A 13,819-nucleotide genomic window follows, 5' to 3' on the forward strand; every position below is an offset into this window, starting at 1 on the left:
TTGACATTTCCATGCAAAAGTTTTTTATGTAAAAAATCGAATTAGCAAATGAGCAATTTGAAAAACTAAATCACAAAATAATGGTACATGGCTAGAAATTATTATGAATAAATTATCAAAATAGTCTGAATTGTGAATGAAATAGATTAACTTAATTAATATGTAGTTAATTTTTTCTTAAACCTGAACATTAATCATAAACGGATTTATAGTAGGTATATTTTTTCCTGGTAGGCGGTTGCGCAAGCCATTTACAAAATCCTGCACCGAAATGCGACCTCCCTATTGGTTACTCCATTCCACTAACCAATAGGGAGGTCGCATTTTGTTGCAGGAATTTGTAAATGGCGCGCGCAATCGCGTACCAGGAAAAAATATACATATGTACATACTATAGTCCAGTTTATTTTTTCTTGTCCGTCCCTTATCTCTCTTATTTTGCTGATTCTAGTGTATGCACATCATAATAAAATTTTACTTTTTATTTTGCTTGTTTTCTTTTCTTCTAAAAATTTTTAGACTTAAGACAAAAATATATATTTTACTATTATTCAATTGTCAGTTTTAATAATAGGATTTCACTGGAAGGATCGTTTACCTTGATAAGATATGTTAAAAAACTAACCATGTACAGTCGCGAGCAATAAATTTTGGTCATCAAGGTCATTCTTTGAGGCAATGGAAAATGCTCCATTGTAAAACAGTCGTAAATATCATAACCTATCATCATGTTGTATGACATTAATTGTCATTTTTTTCTAAATTTTTTGACACTTTGTTGACGTGGACATAATCAGGCAGGGAAATTGTTTAAATTTGTGACAATCTAACCAAATTTTGAAATGACATTGACGACCAAAATTTATTGCTCGCGACAGTACAATGCTATGTGTTATGGTTATGATACGTAATTCGGTCGTTTTATAGTGATACTCTAATGTTTCTACCGTGCCTTCAAATAAATTCGGGATTAGAGTAGGCTGTGATTTATATGTGTATTTTGTCTATTAATGGTTGGTAATAGACGTTTAAATATGTGTATTGTGCTGTGCAAGGTCACTGCTGTGCCTTTAAAAATTCCATGTTACCAACTTCATAATAAAATCAGAGCCAACTCTAATTCCGAATTTATTTGAAGGCACGGTACATTATTTAAACAAAATTTTAAATGTATCGGATACTAAGTACATATACCGGGCGTAGAACTGGTTTACGAGACATAGGATGTAAAAAAAAAAAGTTTCAATTATTGGCTCCCCTAATAATTTTACGGCAAAATAGTTAAAATGAAAGTTGGAGAGAATTAAAATTAATGTCTAATTTCAGTCTTACTTTTTTTTCTAACATCTTGTGGTACTGAAAGAAAGGCAAGAAAGAAGTTGACACAAAAACAGTAAAAAGTACTACTAAGCATGAAATTGTATTTCTTTCTTTAAATGTTATTATGGAGGATCTTTTTTAAGCAACTTCCAAGCAACATTTGCTTCAGGTTTCCCAGACCGATCAATTCCTGCCACAGAAACAATTGGAAGAATTGTAGAGAAGTTTGAGCATTTAATGGAAGATACCTTTTCATTTATCCTGTAGTCCTGCACGACTTCATTTGAAGGGCAAATTAAAAGACAATTAAATAATAGAGAAACCATCCGACAAATACATAGTATTTTAAAAGTCAAATTTCACGGCTAGTGCTACTTTTTAGTATTTTTGTGTTAACTCCTTTCTTGCTTTTCTTTCAGTACCACAAGATGTTAGAAAAAAACAAAGAGTGGAATTTGACAGTATTCTCTCTAACTTTCATTTCAACTATTTTGGCATAAAATTATTAGGGGAGCCAATAATTGAAACTCTTTATTTTTACATGTAAAATCCTATGTCTCGTAAACCAATTCTACACCCGGTATACATAATTAAGAGCATAGAAAATAATTTCAAATATGTAGCAGTATGTAGAGGTAAGAAGGTTTTGGACGATAATTAAATAATTAAAAACAAGCGAATACACCAAGAACAATAATTTTAAACTTTTTCACTATTTTATTACTATTATTATTTTTTCACAACTTATCAGATCAGAATACCGTGCCTTACGCCATTGAAATTTATTTCTTAGTCAATCCGCAATGAGAGGTGGAGTCTCTTTGGCAAATAACACAGCCAGTGCTTTGTATGCACGTGATTACTACATTGCTTGAACGAACGGAGTATAGTAAATTTGGCGCTTGATCCAGGCTTGGAATGTTTTAAACATCTACACTGTGTCCTATTTTTTTGTACTGCAACTGATAAGTTGCACATTTTAAGAATATGAAAATGGTCAATTTATTCATTTTATTCAAGACAAGGAAGTTTTATTAGGAATGAAGAATAGCATACTTGTGTGACGGTCTTGCCTTGTTCTAACAATAAGAAATTGCTCAGGGTTAGAAAGACACGTTGACATAAAACGTTCAAATTCGGCTAGATTCATTAATCCTTCAAAATCATATCAAGTGAGTCGTGTTTTTCCGCTCTTAAAATCCGCATTTCGCAAAATTTCTTAAGTGCAATGAAATATGTATTTATATTCTTTGTATATTGAGTATTTCAGTTCAGTTCAATTTGAACGGCTAAGAACTGCTAAAATCTAGCCGTTTTCAAGGAAAACTTTGACTGTCACAGTCATTTTTAATTAGTCTTAAATCTCAAATTTAAATAATTTCCAAGGTACGTACACAATAAGAACTACATAGTTCTTGCCAATACCACGTTAATGGTGGCCGAAATTGATTCGCAAGACACAAATAAACGCCGCTTTATTTATTTAAGGTACTGCACAAGGCCAGCCGAAAATTCTTTTGATCTAAAAACCAATTGTGAAAAGCGACAATAAAAACAAGAAGGGCACATCGATTAGCCTATTTTCCCGAGATTTATCCAGTCCAGATGTAAATATGTCGGCGTATTCTGCAAAATATGAATAATAATAGCCACTTTCCTCATTCCCCTTTGGGAATTGTTCGTATCATTGACATGGTTAAAATTTTACACGGAATAACGAACCCACCCACGCACAGCTTTCGCCCTAATTAAATTAAAGCGACTCCGAAGAATCTTCTTTCGAAGGGACCATCCATCGCCGTTAATAATGCAGTCCTCCTACGCTTCAGGGAATTGGTAAAGTCATTTTCAGGAGTTGTGCAACGACAACCCACAACGGTTATTAACGGTTCATTTAACTTGTACGGGGTAGTGCTAAAAAAACCTGAAAAATTTCCAACACCTTGCACTTTCGCAACACCGTTGATTGATTGCTTGCGTTCTTTTCGATCGGCCAAAGTGGCGCGTAATAAAATAATTAAGGTGATTATCTGCTTCGTTAGTCTGTTAATTTCGGTGGAGATAATGTGGCTTTAAAATTAGTTGTTTTTTTCACGGTTCGGCTTATTATTTAGTGCTGACGTGAGACCTCATCTCGTTATTATTTATAGGATTATAGGGTTTTGACACCTGCGAGAGTAACGAAAGTTGAAGGTTTTTTTTTGAAGTACGATTCGAGAAACTCTTTCATCTCAACATGACCTTCAGAACTGACGACAAAAATTTGCAAAAGCGCGAAAATAGCGATAGTAACGTGCTTTTGTCTTGTTAAAAAAAACTTATAACAAATTGACAAGTCGTGACAAGAATCTTAGTTTTGTGGAATTATTTAAAATAAAAGCCAAACGCGCAAACAAACGAGTATATACTGGGTATGCACGAGAAAAACGTAATTGATCCCAAATGAAACCCTTGCGAGACTCCCAATAGCATGTCGACACGTTTACACCTGACACCATTAATACAACATACCGGTTTCAATTAGATAAACATTAATGAACCTATAGCAACAGTAGTTTACCAAGGATACTTAATTAAACAATCAATAGTAACTTGATCGAAAGCTTTGGTACAAGAAAATAAGTCTCGGAACAAAAAGACTGCGAATGTATCGGGTGTTCATTTAAATATCCGGTCGAAGTTAGCGTCGGCGAGTCGATTGTGAACGCACCACTCTTGAAAAGACACAAACAACACAAAAACTGAGGTAAGATTCAAATAGCTGATGCGTTCACAATCGACTCTTCAACGCCAAGTTTGATCGGAAATTTAAATGAACACCCGTTACATATATGCGAGATCTGGTTTTATGTACAATAAATCCTTGAGCTTTCAGTGCTTATGAATAATATTTTTAAAATTTTAGTTATTATGTGTAAAACACTAAATTCTTCAGTTATTTATCTAAAAAAAATTGGCGCTCAGTATAACAGAATCTACTAGACCGATTTGTACCAGTCGTGTCTTTCTTTTTACATTTAGAATAAATACAAGCAAAAATTGAAATTGCCTGGTCTAACAGTATGGAATGCGTATTACCTACGTCCCTAAGACCCTTAATTCCCAAACCATAAACTTTTAAAACACTTATTAAGCTTCCCAACATTAAGCTCTTCACGTCAAGCATTCAATTCTTTATTTGGGCCTTAAATTTTTTAATTAAAAACGTGACCAGCATACCAAATATCGATTAAAGCTCGGCAAAGCGAACAAAAGAAAAGAACAAACACTTTATTTACTTGGAGCTGAGTTTGAATGGTTCCGAAAGCGATACACTGGATGACGTGCAATCCTTTCAGTACACAAAATAAGTTTACCTTATACAGGATTACAGGATAACAGGAATTGTTGGATAAATAACACTCTCGCTTACGCGCCTACCAAGTTTGTCCAGTGCACGTTCTTGGCACCCACCAAGATAATTAACTAAAAGGGAGAAGAATGAAATCAATCGAGGAAGATTGATCGTTCGAAAACAAATATGTAGAACATTGTTGAACATTGAATAGAGCATTGTTGAAAATTTAATCGATTTTGATAAACTTATAGGTCCTTGGTATAGAACATCGTTTGGATCAGAGGAACAAAGAACTTCCCCAAAAAATGTCTGCACTTACTCTATCCTGAAAGGCTTACTCTGCATATATTTAGATTTCCAGCAATGAAAAGTTTATATAAACGTGAAATGTTTTCATCCAATTTATTAATGGATCCACCACCAACATATAAATCACCAAAGTATCTGAATAATTCCCAAAAAATCCGCTATTTCGGAACTTCCTGGTATTCCCGCTTGTATTCCAGTTATTCGCAAACAAATTTGCTGGTGACTTTTACGGAAAACTCGCGTTCCTCCGCATGGAAAAACACAATCCTTTATATCCAGCTTTACGGTTCGATAAAAGAAGCGTTTATTGTTGTGTTTACGTCTGTTGGCGTAAACGCAAAGTTTCCTGTGCTTACGCTTAATCTCTTTTAATAATCGCCGTTTTACTATTAGGTGCGAGACGTAAAATTGAGTTATTAGCGGAATAATTACACGGCACATTCCAGATGCCGCAAATTTTTTGGCAAAAAAATCGTAAATATACAAGCCGGAAAATTCGTTTTAATGTCAGGGTTAAGTCGACCCAGAAAAAATTGGTCGCCGTGCGGTTAATCAATAACTCTGTCGGAGCTGTTTTTGCAAAAAACAGGACAATAATTGGACAGTTCATTAAATTTTGTGGTGGACTTTTTGGCAATGATGCAAATGAAAAACGTTAACCTTTATGGACAAGTTGGTAAAACGTTATTTAGGTGAAGGATGAGGAATGTGGAGGTTCAAATCAAAACATTTTTGGATGACAATTTTTATGTTAGTGTTTAAGATGAAAAAAAAAACCGACACTAATTTGAGAATGGAAATCAAGAAAAAAAAATCAAAATAGTGCTTGAAGAAACACTACTTTACGTATTACTATTAATAATGAAATATTTTTATTTTGACATTCCACTAGGACTAGATAAACAGTTAGATAATTAATTTTTGTCGGGTCTAAAAACGTTTGCTAGTAAGATATAATTAGGTTATTTACTTGACCAGATTTATTTTTGCTGCGTGTGCAATATTGTGTGTAACTGCATTGATCTTCGACAAACGAGACCACAAAGAAGCCTTCTGTTGATCCATCTCGTACCCCTTGGAAGGTCACCCACCGTGTGGTTGGTTTGTTTAACGATAAGGATTATTAAATATCGCTCTTTATTTCATTTTTCACATAGTCAGCACCATCAGTTCCAAGCACCAAAACTGAAAACAGGAGAGAAAGGAAAAGAGAAAGAGTGCCAAGCACGGCTGACGCAAATCAAAATAAATTTGCTGCGTCACAAATAACAAGAAGGAAATGAGTTCATTAAAATTACTATGGTGGATTAAGCCTACGAAAGATATTATTTTGAGCGAGGTTGTCACAAACCGTTGGAAATAATTTTGCTGTTAGGTGGAGTGAGAAAAATTTATTTCATTCTGAAATAATGAATATACGAATATTAAGAAAGTTTAATTAAAGAGGGAAATAATAACATAATTGTTGCCTGGAGCAATTTATTTGACGTCTGAAGTATTATTTTGTATCACCAAAAAGTGGCCGGTGACAGCTCCGGGCTCTCAGGGGGTTTTCGGGGCATAGGGCGTGGGTTCGGATTATAAAAAAAATGGGCGCCAGGCAGCTATTGTCTTGAGCTGGTTGTTAAGCTTGTCCAGCTGCCGGGACAAGTGCTCAGTTTCTCGGATGCTTCGGAGTCAATACGAAAGAACTTAATTCCTTGCGAATTAAATAATTGGTTTATTCAATTTTTGTCCAACAGTCCAGGAAATTCGAAATGCTTACTTAAGTGTGCACTGGTCCGTGGAATTGGCAACGTTACTCTACGTAATTTTGTTAATTGAAATTTCGAACCAGTTCACATTAATGATCTTATTCAATACCTTATTCTGGTCTTATCAAGAAAGCTTTCCTTTACAGGTGACCTTGTAACTTATTTGTGAATAAACTTAAAATTAATACAACTCCGATGAAAAAAAAAAACGAAAGGAAAATCTGTTGCATGCGTGAAACAAGAATGAAGCGCAGTCTTCTGCTTTCATAAATTTACAACGTTAATTTAACATCGATTCTATAATTGAAAAAATTGCAAATTTACTGGAAGTAGAAGAACTGCTACTAATAATTGAAATGTGAAATTTGAAAACTTGAGCTTTGTGAGGTCTTTCTAAAAATTTGAAATTATTGAAATGCGAGATTTTTACAAATTGAAACGGTTCTAAATATTGAGAAGCGGGATATTTGAGGCGTTCTTTGATTTTTCGCAAATCCGCAATTAAATTGTGCGACTTATCTTACGCCGGTAACGTGGTGTGACCTTGACGATTTTCTTTAGTCCTTGGTGAAACGGTACGTGGTCCGATGACCTTAATGGACGGTTTGCGGTCTGGCGACGACCACTCTGACGAACGATGCGGCGACGAATGACCCTAAAGAATAACGTTCCTGGTCCGAACTATCGCCCCAAATAACGATGACTGGTCCGGCTGACCCTAAAGAACAACGTTCCTGGTCCGAACTATCGCCCCAAATAACGATGACTGGTCCGGCTGACCCTAAAGAACAACGTTCCTGGTCCGGCTGACCCTAAAGAACAACGTTCCTGGTCCGGCTGACCCTAAAGAACAACTCCTAACGAATTGTCGTTAGTGTTGCGAAACTCAATCGATTCGGTAATTACCTTTCCGCTGAAAGGGGTTGCTTCTCGATAATTCGAAGGAGGACTTTCCGGTTCTCCTTCGCGGTACGGTAACGGTAATCCGGCTCGAACTACCCCTAACGGACGAAAATTAGTGAAGTGAATTCGCTAATGAAGGATAATTACCTCTATCTCGCTAGATGACGAGGGGTTTCTCGACCACGGCAAAACGGTAAACGGTAAAACGGTAAATCTTCGGGCTCCTCGACGGCCCCGAAGGCTGGCAGCGCCGGACGATAAGCGCCATGGCGTTCGGCAATCCACCCACAGGGATGATTGCGGATCCCGAACGCCACGCACGTGATTCGCAGCTCGCGACTTGCGGCACCTGCCGCCCGCTCGGCGGTCGCCGACCGAGTCCTCTTTAATTTCCGCTCGCGATCGGTTTTTTTTTTTTGCTACCCCCTGCTCTAGGAGATCAACCCGAAAGATCTGGACCTTATTCCGTTGGGCGATAAGGCGTACCGGTTATTGTACTGACCGCGCATCTTGATGACAACTTCCGGCGATCCTACACTTGCACGCTAAATGACAGATGGTCGAACATGGCGCCGGTTTGTTTACGTTGGACTTCACCGATCGAAAAATCCGGATGTCGAAGCGGTAATGTGTCGGTGAGTCCACGCGTAACACACGATAGATGTTGACGGCAATTTCCCGCAGGATCTCAAAAGGTTGGACACCACAAGGATGAAGGAAGAAGGTTAGGGAAAAGAAGAGAAGAAGATAACTTTCCGGCAAGTCACGGGAACAAAAGGGAATCGGAATTAACTTTGCCGTACGGTTACCCGAGCTGAGAAGAAGAAGAGGAAGGATTGAAGGAAAAGGAAAGGAGAAAGAAGAAAAAAGCGAACGATGAATAGATAGGCCGCAGCTAGACAGCCTAGAGGCGTGAGGCCACCTCAGCCTAAAATTTAGGGGCTAACATGTGTGATTCCAGCCGCCCCAAAACTGGCTGGCACAAAGACTCTACAATGAAAACTCTAAAGAAACCGCGAAAGAAACAAACGAAAACCGAAAGTGAAACTGAAAGCGAAACCGAAATAAAACTGAAAGTGATCCGATAAACAAAAATGAACCCTGAACCGATAAACTCAAAATGAATTGACTGACGGCACAAACAAACTGAATTATTTCGAAATGAGCGTCCCCAAAAAAGGTTACGGCAGGGTGGGCGCGTCGCGACGTCATATGCCGTGCGTTGTGTTGCTTGTTCCTGATCTTCGAACAGCGATCTTATTGTCCCGCGAGCATAAGTAGGACCTCTTGGCCTCCTACCCCGGCCAAAACGAATAGTGGCACTTTGACCTGCTACACTACCCCCCTCCTCAAAAAGAAAAAAGAAAAGGTAACGCGGTTGCCTTTTTCTTTTTACACAAAACGAAGATGAAGTCTTCTCAAAAACGTCAAAATTTGTTCAATGGAAAAGTTTTGATTCCGCCACAAAATGGCTAGTTGATATCTGCGCGTATCAAACGATTGAAAGCTGAATCTCAATGTCAATTAGTACTTGAGTACTGCGGTATGATGTAAGTCGAATTCGGGATATGTCATAAATGGGGTTTTTCAAATAAACTTTTCCTGAACAAACTCCACGGTAAAATTTTTGGTCTCGATCATTTCAAAAAATTCGACGAAAAAAAATGCAACGCAATTTTCGCTGCAGCGCTCGAAAACGGAAAGTGAAAATGCGACGAAGCGTTTTCCACGATTCCACGGAACGTCATCCGCAAAAAAATCGCTCATAGAGACACTTGGAGGTCTTCGAGTGTCTGACCTTGACATTGGCGAAATGTCCACCGTTTCTCCGATTGTGCGACAAGGATGGAACTCAAACAAACATGTCACCCGAAAAAGTGTTTCGCAGCGCGATAACGTTCTCAAAAAATTTCTTATCTGTGAAGACACGAGATAAGACTGAATACAATCCGCTAATTTTCTCTGCAAAATTCCTGCTTCTCTTACACGGTAAAAAAATTGAAAACTGAAATTTCTCTGAAACCCAAACCCAAAGCTCCGATTGTTGAACAATGAAAAATCTGTGATCTTGCCAAATCTGTAGTTGAGTCACAAACACGATAAACAAAGCTGAATGAGCCAAACTGACCAAATTTGCGGAATTCAAACGAGGAAGCAAAATCGTCAAAATTTGTGACTGCTACAAAGTTGACAAATCACACCCCTAACAAATCGCGTCAAAATTTGTGGCGGCTCGATTGACTTGACAGGCCCTCGAAAATCCAAGCGTCAAAATTTGTGGCTGTCAAATGCAAGCGAGCCCTCGAGGCCCAAATTGGTTTACAAATTTCGCGAAAATGAAGATGAGCGATAAACGAAAATTTGTGGTTGCTCCAAAAAGTCGGGAAATCGGGCCCCACGTTGTGGGCGTCAAAATTTGTGTGACCAAAAGTTGGCCAGTGACAGCTCCGGGCTCTCAGGGGGTTTTCGGGGCATAGGGCGTGGGTTCGGATTATAAAAAAAATGGGCGCCAGGCAGCTATTGTCTTGAGCTGGTTGTTAAGCTTGTCCAGCTGCCGGGACAAGTGCTCAGTTTCTCGGATGCTTCGGAGTCAATACGAAAGAACTTAATTCCTTGCGAATTAAATAATTGGTTTATTCAATTTTTGTCCAACAGTCCAGGAAATTCGAAATGCTTACTTAAGTGTGCACTGGTCCGTGGAATTGGCAACGTTACTCTACGTAATTTTGTTAATTGAAATTTCGAACCAGTTCACATTAATGATCTTATTCAATACCTTATTCTGGTCTTATCAAGAAAGCTTTCCTTTACAGGTGACCTTGTAACTTATTTGTGAATAAACTTAAAATTAATACAACTCCGATGAAAAAAAAAAACGAAAGGAAAATCTGTTGCATGCGTGAAACAAGAATGAAGCGCAGTCTTCTGCTTTCATAAATTTACAACGTTAATTTAACATCGATTCTATAATTGAAAAAATTGCAAATTTACTGGAAGTAGAAGAACTGCTACTAATAATTGAAATGTGAAATTTGAAAACTTGAGCTTTGTGAGGTCTTTCTAAAAATTTGAAATTATTGAAATGCGAGATTTTTACAAATTGAAACGGTTCTAAATATTGAGAAGCGGGATATTTGAGGCGTTCTTTGATTTTTCGCAAATCCGCAATTAAATTGTGCGACTTATCTTACGCCGGTAACGTGGTGTGACCTTGACGATTTTCTTTAGTCCTTGGTGAAACGGTACGTGGTCCGATGACCTTAATGGACGGTTTGCGGTCTGGCGACGACCACTCTGACGAACGATGCGGCGACGAATGACCCTAAAGAATAACGTTCCTGGTCCGAACTATCGCCCCAAATAACGATGACTGGTCCGGCTGACCCTAAAGAACAACGTTCCTGGTCCGAACTATCGCCCCAAATAACGATGACTGGTCCGGCTGACCCTAAAGAACAACGTTCCTGGTCCGGCTGACCCTAAAGAACAACGTTCCTGGTCCGGCTGACCCTAAAGAACAACTCCTAACGAATTGTCGTTAGTGTTGCGAAACTCAATCGATTCGGTAATTACCTTTCCGCTGAAAGGGGTTGCTTCTCGATAATTCGAAGGAGGACTTTCCGGTTCTCCTTCGCGGTACGGTAACGGTAATCCGGCTCGAACTACCCCTAACGGACGAAAATTAGTGAAGTGAATTCGCTAATGAAGGATAATTACCTCTATCTCGCTAGATGACGAGGGGTTTCTCGACCACGGCAAAACGGTAAACGGTAAAACGGTAAATCTTCGGGCTCCTCGACGGCCCCGAAGGCTGGCAGCGCCGGACGATAAGCGCCATGGCGTTCGGCAATCCACCCACAGGGATGATTGCGGATCCCGAACGCCACGCACGTGATTCGCAGCTCGCGACTTGCGGCACCTGCCGCCCGCTCGGCGGTCGCCGACCGAGTCCTCTTTAATTTCCGCTCGCGATCGGTTTTTTTTTTTTGCTACCCCCTGCTCTAGGAGATCAACCCGAAAGATCTGGACCTTATTCCGTTGGGCGATAAGGCGTACCGGTTATTGTACTGACCGCGCATCTTGATGACAACTTCCGGCGATCCTACACTTGCACGCTAAATGACAGATGGTCGAACATGGCGCCGGTTTGTTTACGTTGGACTTCACCGATCGAAAAATCCGGATGTCGAAGCGGTAATGTGTCGGTGAGTCCACGCGTAACACACGATAGATGTTGACGGCAATTTCCCGCAGGATCTCAAAAGGTTGGACACCACAAGGATGAAGGAAGAAGGTTAGGGAAAAGAAGAGAAGAAGATAACTTTCCGGCAAGTCACGGGAACAAAAGGGAATCGGAATTAACTTTGCCGTACGGTTACCCGAGCTGAGAAGAAGAAGAGGAAGGATTGAAGGAAAAGGAAAGGAGAAAGAAGAAAAAAGCGAACGATGAATAGATAGGCCGCAGCTAGACAGCCTAGAGGCGTGAGGCCACCTCAGCCTAAAATTTAGGGGCTAACATGTGTGATTCCAGCCGCCCCAAAACTGGCTGGCACAAAGACTCTACAATGAAAACTCTAAAGAAACCGCGAAAGAAACAAACGAAAACCGAAAGTGAAACTGAAAGCGAAACCGAAATAAAACTGAAAGTGATCCGATAAACAAAAATGAACCCTGAACCGATAAACTCAAAATGAATTGACTGACGGCACAAACAAACTGAATTATTTCGAAATGAGCGTCCCCAAAAAAGGTTACGGCAGGGTGGGCGCGTCGCGACGTCATATGCCGTGCGTTGTGTTGCTTGTTCCTGATCTTCGAACAGCGATCTTATTGTCCCGCGAGCATAAGTAGGACCTCTTGGCCTCCTACCCCGGCCAAAACGAATAGTGGCACTTTGACCTGCTACACTTTAATTAGAAAAGTACCTGCAAATGCCAACGGTTGGAAGTTCACTGGTTCCTAAAGAGAGTGAACGTTTTAATGTAAGGAATTAGAAGTGTATTGTAAAATTCAATAGCTTTTTCAGACGACAAATAAACTACAACTGAGAACAGAAAAAGCTAATAACTGAAATTCATGAGGAATAGTTAAATTAATTTTAAAAAATTGAAAATTGTACGTAGAAGGTAAAGAAATATTTGGTGCTACCGTGTTGTGACTATTAATAAATTAGGTAAAATTTTAACCAAAACCTATTTATTTGTCGTTATCCATATATCGTCCTATCAGTCCGCATATTTAAAACAAAATTTAATGAAAGTATTTTTTTTTTTAATTAGAAAAAGTTCTAATAGAGGTTCTGAGGTTCAAGATATGAACTTGTTTGCGGTTTTTCCATTAAAAAAATTGGGAAAAGCAGTTACCTCATAGGAAGAAAGTCCAAGGCAAGGAAGTCACAACCAACAATTATAGAAACGTTAATTAAACTTGTAACAATTTGCCTACATAAATTAAAATTGGACAGATTGTGAAAAAATGTATATTTCTGTTAAATAATAGTTATTTACATAATTAGTGGGATAAAAGCAATATTACAGGACTCGAGTGTGAAGATTGCACGAGTTTCCTGTAATATGCTTTAGCCCACGTGTTATGTACAAAATTTTATCTAAGACCGCCCCAAATTAAAAAAATAAATCTTATCAATTGATTTTCGCCAGTGAAATATGTAAATGAGTTTCATTACCGCACTCAGTGGGATAAGAATTTACTCATTTATCCCACTGAGTGCGGTAATGAAACTCACTACCTCACTGAGTGAGGTAATGAAGTTCTTATCCCACTCAAAATTAGTGGGATAAGTATCATTTATCCCACGTGATTAGATAAAAGAAATAATTCCATTGGAATTACAGAATTACAAATCAATATGCTGGGATAGCTTTATATTTTATGTTAAACATAAACTGTTTCAAGGATAATTCACTTTATTCTCTTCTGAAGTACGAAAAGACCCCAGATGGGTAATTTGTTCTAAAATGTGTTCCTTGAGCTTTCATTAAAATAAACACTTCGGCTACTTTTTTGCTTTAGTGATTTTAGTTGCAAACATTGACAGTTGTAACGTGAAAAAACGTGATAAAAAGTGATGTTTTTGCCAATTCTGAAGAAGGCAGTACAAAAAAGAAGAAACGAGGAAAATGTGGTTTATATTCTAGGAACACGTATAGTTTATTAGATAAGTGAAGCAGTTGGG

At 38.5% G+C, this 13,819-nt stretch overlaps 3 long non-coding RNA genes across 3 annotated transcripts; 2 read left to right on the plus strand and 1 right to left on the minus strand.

The window, feature by feature from the left end:
* Positions 1-6,662: 6,662 nt before the first annotated feature.
* Positions 6,663-7,744, minus strand: LOC138125493 (uncharacterized). The gene is made up of 2 exons (XR_011157474.1): positions 7,627-7,744; positions 6,663-7,577 (listed from the first exon to the last, which is right to left on the minus strand). It is a non-coding gene; the product is annotated as an uncharacterized lncRNA (long non-coding RNA).
* Positions 7,745-8,116: 372 nt separating this feature from the next.
* Positions 8,117-8,991, plus strand: LOC138125491 (uncharacterized). The gene is made up of 2 exons (XR_011157472.1): positions 8,117-8,254; positions 8,308-8,991. It is a non-coding gene; the product is annotated as an uncharacterized lncRNA (long non-coding RNA).
* Positions 8,992-11,685: 2,694 nt separating this feature from the next.
* Positions 11,686-12,085, plus strand: LOC138125492 (uncharacterized). The gene is made up of 2 exons (XR_011157473.1): positions 11,686-11,824; positions 11,878-12,085. It is a non-coding gene; the product is annotated as an uncharacterized lncRNA (long non-coding RNA).
* Positions 12,086-13,819: the final 1,734 nt, after the last annotated feature.

The sequence above is a fragment of the Tenebrio molitor genome, chromosome 3 (genome assembly GCF_963966145.1).
Source record: "Tenebrio molitor chromosome 3, icTenMoli1.1, whole genome shotgun sequence".
In the NCBI taxonomy this organism is placed as follows: domain Eukaryota; kingdom Metazoa; phylum Arthropoda; class Insecta; order Coleoptera; family Tenebrionidae; genus Tenebrio; species Tenebrio molitor.